Source organism: Schistocerca americana, chromosome X (assembly GCF_021461395.2).
Source record: "Schistocerca americana isolate TAMUIC-IGC-003095 chromosome X, iqSchAmer2.1, whole genome shotgun sequence".
Lineage (NCBI taxonomy): Eukaryota > Metazoa > Arthropoda > Insecta > Orthoptera > Acrididae > Schistocerca > Schistocerca americana.
The window spans coordinates 279913526-279919487 of record NC_060130.1 but is presented as its reverse complement, the minus strand read 5'-3'; the positions used below and the strand labels follow the sequence as shown (position 1 = coordinate 279919487).

At 41.1% G+C, this 5962-nt stretch overlaps 1 pseudogene; it reads right to left on the bottom strand.

The window, feature by feature from the left end:
* Positions 1 to 1224: 1224 nt before the first annotated feature.
* On the bottom strand, positions 1225 to 1342 carry LOC124557087 (annotated as a pseudogene).
* Between the last annotated feature and the right edge of the window lie 4620 nt (positions 1343 to 5962).

Here is a 5962-nt window from a genome sequence, read left to right as displayed (position 1 = left end):
CTTCTGTGGTTGAGGACTATGATAGTGAAATCACGTTTTTGTCTTGGTCACCAAATTCGCCTGATGTGAACCCAATGGTTCCCATTTGGGTCGCCGTCGAGCGCCATTACCGCGTACGCAAATCAGTCTCCTGTTATTTCCAGGGAATTACATGACTTGTGCATAGACACCTGGTGCCTCGTAGTTCCACAAATCTACAAACAACTGAATAGAGGTTATGCAGAATCGGTGATGTAATGCATTAGAGAGATGGCCCAAAAAGCTATTTAGCAGGTGGTCATAATGTTTTGGCTCATCAGTCTATATTAGAAAGTAGACGAATCTACACTGGTTATTAAAAAAGTGTATGCTGATATTATGCCAGTTGGTATTGTACTGGACAGCATTAGAAGCCTGTGATGCACAAGCAGAACCGCGCGACCGCTACGGTCGCAGGTTCGAATCCTGCCTCGGGCATGGATGTGTGTGATGTCCTTAGGTTAGTTAGGTTTAAGTAGTTCTAAGTTCTAGGGGCTGATGACCTCAGATGTTAAGTCTCATAGCGCTCAAAGCCATTTGACCCATTTTGCACAAGCAGAAACCAAATTAATTTAGTAGCAATGTCCATAACAACGACAGTAACATCGCGTGTGTCCCAAGGAAGCGTGATAACACATTTAATATTTTCAGTGAATATAAACGATTTATCAAATAGGCTCACCAACACTGTAGGATTTTTCGCTGGTGATGCAGCAGCGTGCAAGAAAGTATCGCAGTTGGACGACCGTAAGGAACTGCAGAGAGACTTGGACAACACTTCCACTTAGTGTAGTAAATGGTAGGCCTACTTCTCTTTCAGTGTGGATAAATGGAGGATAACTCGTGTAACAAATAGAAAGAACGGTATAGTATCTGACTACAGGACCATTGGAGAACATCTTGAGCACTTAACATCGTATAAATATTTAGCAGCAATACTAAGAAACGCCATGAAACGCGAAGTGAATGCTTTCTTTTCTGTTTTCAAACCCTACAGTGACATAAAGCGCTCCGTCATCAGGCCACAAGTGGCCGATTGGGACCATCCGACCGCCGTGTCATCCTCACTGAGGATGCGGATAGGAGGGGCGTGTGGTCAGCACACCGCTCTCCCGGTCGTTACGATGGTTTTCTTTACCGGAGCCGCTACTATTCGGTCGAGTAGCTCCTCAATTGGCATCACGAGGCTGAGTGCACCCCGAAAAATGGCAACAGCACATGGCGGCCCGAATGGTCACCCATCCAAGTGCCGGCCACGCCCGACAGCGCTTAACTTCGGTGATCTGACGGGGACCGGTGTATCCACTGCGGCGAGGCCGTTGCCCTTACAATGACATAACCAGGCAATTTTGGAGTCGTGCCACACAGCGTCTCAGCAGCTGTTGAGTTACTTTCTTTTCTCACTCAACAATGCAGGAGAATTATAGAAAGTATACCACTCCATTTACTTTTACCATGTGCTCTGATGGATGCCTTCATTGTTCGTTGGAATCCCTCTACTTTTCCATTTGATCGTGAGTGATACTCCATCGTTTGTTTTAATTCAGAACCACAAATCTCACCTAATGCACAAACAGATCTGACTGGAACCGTACTCCTTGGTCAGTGACTATTTGGTTAGATGCTCCAAATCTAGTGAGCCGGGAGCTATAAATAAAACGCCCGTGCTGCTGTTTTTGCTCGAACGTCGCGTAGTGGAGTGACTTCAGTCCAGTTACTAAACCGATCGATGCACGTTAAACAGTATGTGAATTCATCTAAGGGAGGCATAGAGCCGATCAGATCGATGTGTACCGCATTAAATCATCCATCTGCGCTTTGAAAATGGCCAACAGCAGATCAGTTCCGTCAAATAACTATGTTCTTTTGGCATGCTGTGTATCATTCCGCCCAGTTTTGGGTATCTTATCTAATGTTTGACCAAATGAATCTACATGTGAGTAACTTCACAGGAAACTTAATACCAAGGCGTGTCATACTGTGATAATTCTCAAAAGCTGTACATTTAAATTGCTGAGGACTATAATGACGTATGTTACTTGTTGATACATCGCACCATAATAATCTTCCGCCAGGGGTTTCACGGTGTTCAAAATTCAATGAGTTTTATAGGACTAGATCGAAGTTTATCGAGTTCTTCGTCACTCACTGGAGCATCTGCTGTCTTCTCGTAATCAATTGGCACTACTCGATCCAGTCTGAGCTGCTTGTCAGCCACATTATTTTTCCTTCCAGAAATGTGTTGGCTGTCGTAAATTGTAATATTAACTGTAGGTGATACAACTGCATAGGGTTTGCTTTATCGTTTCGTTGTTTAAGAACATGCATCAAAGCACCGTAGTCATTATACACTGCAAATGAAAGTCTTCAAGGAGCCATTTAAAATACCTTATTGCCATATACGTGCTGTGAAGTTCCCTACAGTATGTTCAATATTTCTTCTGGAATGGCGAGAGCTTTTTGGAACAGAAATCAGTTGGTTTCCATAGTCCTCCTCATTTTTGTTACAGCACTGCACCGAATGGAAAATCGGAAGTGTGTACATATAATACAAGTTCATTATTTATATTCGGGAATGTTAAAAGCGCTGCGTTTTGAAGACCCATATTACACCTCTAGAAATGTCTTATTGCATTTTCTGGCCACTGAATTCTTCCTTTGTCGTTTTTCTTGTGTTCGTCGAATAATCATTTAGGATAGCTTGATGTTCTGTGGAATGTTCCAAGTGCCTCCGGTAAATATTCAGTATGCCAAGCAAACGACGAAATTCTTGCAGAGTTCCTGGACGTTTGAAGTTAGTTAACACTTGTACTCGTTCTGGGTCTGGCTTGGCAACTTCTAGAGTAATCACATCTCCTAGGTAGTTAATTTCTGGAACTCTAAACACAGATTTTTCCAACATTAATCCTTAAGCCATAATTTTTCAATCGTTCAAAAAGGATAGCTAAATGTTGAATGTGTTCTTCTGGAGAGCTAGAAGCTATCACTATTTCATCTAGATACGCGAAACAGAAAACTGTATCTCTCAAAACTTTATTAATAAATCTCTAAAAGACACTGGGTGCATTCCTGAGGCGAAACGGCACGAAGTTGATTTCATAAAGTCCAAGGGCTGTTATCACAGCACTCTTTTCCTTATTAGTCTCAGCTAGTGGGGTTTGGTGATACGTTTTTAGGAGATTGACTTTAGAGAATAGTTTCTTGCCCACAAGAATGGAATTTAGATCATTCATGTGAGGAACTGTATAGCTATCATGAAAGGTCCGGTCTTTAAGACATCGATAGTCTCCATAAATGCGCCATTGATTATCCGGATTTTCTACCAAGTGCAGAGGACCAGCCCACTGGGATTCAGAGAGACGAATTACATAATTATTCATTATGAACTCGAAGTCTTGTTTAGCCAAATGTAGTTTACGCGTAACTATTCTGCGGTCTTTTGACTACAATTGAGGGCGACAGCTGGTTGCATTATAATGTTTAACATCATACTTAATTTCTCCCAGCATTACGGTGGATGCTGTCAGTTCAGGAAGTTTTTTAAGTTATTTAAAGTGTTTGAAGTTAGCGTGAAGTGAGCTAACGGAATCAGACAAATCAACTGTACACTGGGGTACAGCCACATGTAACAGAGTATTACTGTCGACTAATATTTTTCTTCTCAGGTCTGTTAACAAGTCAAACTGACGAAAATCTGAACCGATTACATCTCTAACAAACTATCGACGTTGCCGGCCTGGCAGAACATTCAGCCGCTACTGTGTCTGCCAAATGGGGTTTCCCTCACTTTTCCATTGGCAAAGTTGACAAAGATCTCACGTCTGTAATTTGAGCCATTACGGAAATGAAAATAGCAATACTTTCCTGAATTATTGTACCTCGGCTTGCTGCAGCCTCCGCTATGAGAACGCTGTCCCGATTGATAGTGTCGCTCCCTAGCTCTGGATTTTCTGATTTCGTTTTCAGGTTCTTAGATCCTTACCAGAAGGTCTTTCACTGACGTAGAAGAATCATATGCCACAGGGGACACTTCCATTGAAGTCGATTGAAGTAACTGAGTTCTTCGCATTTCCATGACCCAGTCAGCCATTTGCGATAATTTGTCCACAGTTTCTACGGAAATTATTAAAATATTTCGGACGCTTCCAGGAATTTTGTTCAAATGGTTCAAATGGCTCTGAGCACTATGGGACTCAACATCTTAGGTCATAAGTCCCCTAGAACTTAGAACTACTTAAACCTAACTAACCTAAGGACATCACACACACCCATGCCCGAGGCAGGATTCGAACCTGCGACCGTAGCAGTCCCGCGGTTCCGGACTGCAGCGCCAGAACCGCTAGACCACCGCGGCCGGCCCAGGAATTTTGTCTAACCTGCTTGTCTTTCAAATTTTTCTGAAGCGTTCATTCCTCCATTATATTTTATTTTCCGAAGCAATTGACTGGTTTCCATGTCATCAATTTCTAATTTGCTAACTATTTTCTTAACTTGTCGTTCTTCACTTTCCTTAAAAGTCATTATCAGTCTTTCCTTAGCTAGCGAATAACTGTTGCTTTCGTCACCGTTCACGAGATCGTATATATTTTCGACAAATCAGGGCTATAACGGTGGTAATAAGTAACTGAATTTGTTTCCTTCAATCTGTATTCCCGCGATAGTGAGTTGTGCTTAGGCGTGCCAAAACCATTTATCAAGCTTTCCACTAATGAACGGAGGAAGATCCACACTAACTTTGTACACTTCTATTTTAGTATCACTGTTTGGGATATTACTGTTCACTTCCTCTTCCATCGTGTTTGTTTCTTGTTTGTACCACTTCATAGACACCCGTTGCTGGGTCTGCTGTACAATTAACCGCGAAACACTGCAATTTAAATTCAAACTATTATTTGAAAACTTCCATTTTTACAAATACAAACAGTACACACTACGAACAGAACAATCGATATCTAATACTCCTCTTACATTGTGTATTTCAAACTTCAAAAATAAAGTCGAATCAAAGAAGGACTATTTACAGAATGGAAGGTCGTGGACATAAACGTAACTCTACTGGCCTATCAATTAAATAGACTTTTGTCATCTTGACAGACCATACAATCTATACCTAACAAATTATTTTCATAGGTAATATTTTGTAAATTGATTAAGGTTTCTGACTGGGTGAAACTTCATAGTCATGAAAAATTATGACACTGTTGAATAATCAACATTTTGATTTGAATGACAGTAGGCATTTTATATCATATCCATGTAAATCGCACAGAAATAGACATTCTGAAATTGAAACAAATGTGGTACATCATGTGCCTCTCTCTATAATCATTTGTTGTTTCTAGTATAGATCAGTGATCTTCCGTCTGCACCATCACCAGAAGATGTAAATTCAGTCCTTTTTTTCAGATGGTACGCTCATAGAAATAAAAAAAAGGACAGGACAGCTAATGTAACATACGAGTATACGAGGGTATACTACAAAATAAAGCCTCCGAATTTTTTATGTGGAAACTCTTAAAGTTTTTTCAATAAAAACATTATAAACTTTCTGCATATTTATTCATCATGTCAACATATTTGCACTCCTCTGCCGCTAGAGGGCTCAGAATTGCAACGTGTAAATGGCGGTGTGTAATGTAACTATGCCGGTGCGTGAGAAAAATCGTGCTGTAATCGAGTTTCAAATTCGAAGAATTCGTCCACATATACAGCACTCTCTCCTTCAGTATGATAATGCCAGACAACACACGAGCGCCGTGACATCAGCACCAGTCCGACGCCTTGGGTTCACTCTCGTCGAACATCCTCCTTAAAATCCCAACTTGGCCCCATCCGACTTTTATCTGCTTCCAAAATTTAAAGAACACCTTCAAGGAGTTCACTTCGATAGTAATGAAGCTGTACAAGCAGCTATTTCAGGAAACATATATTTTTAACGTCCTTT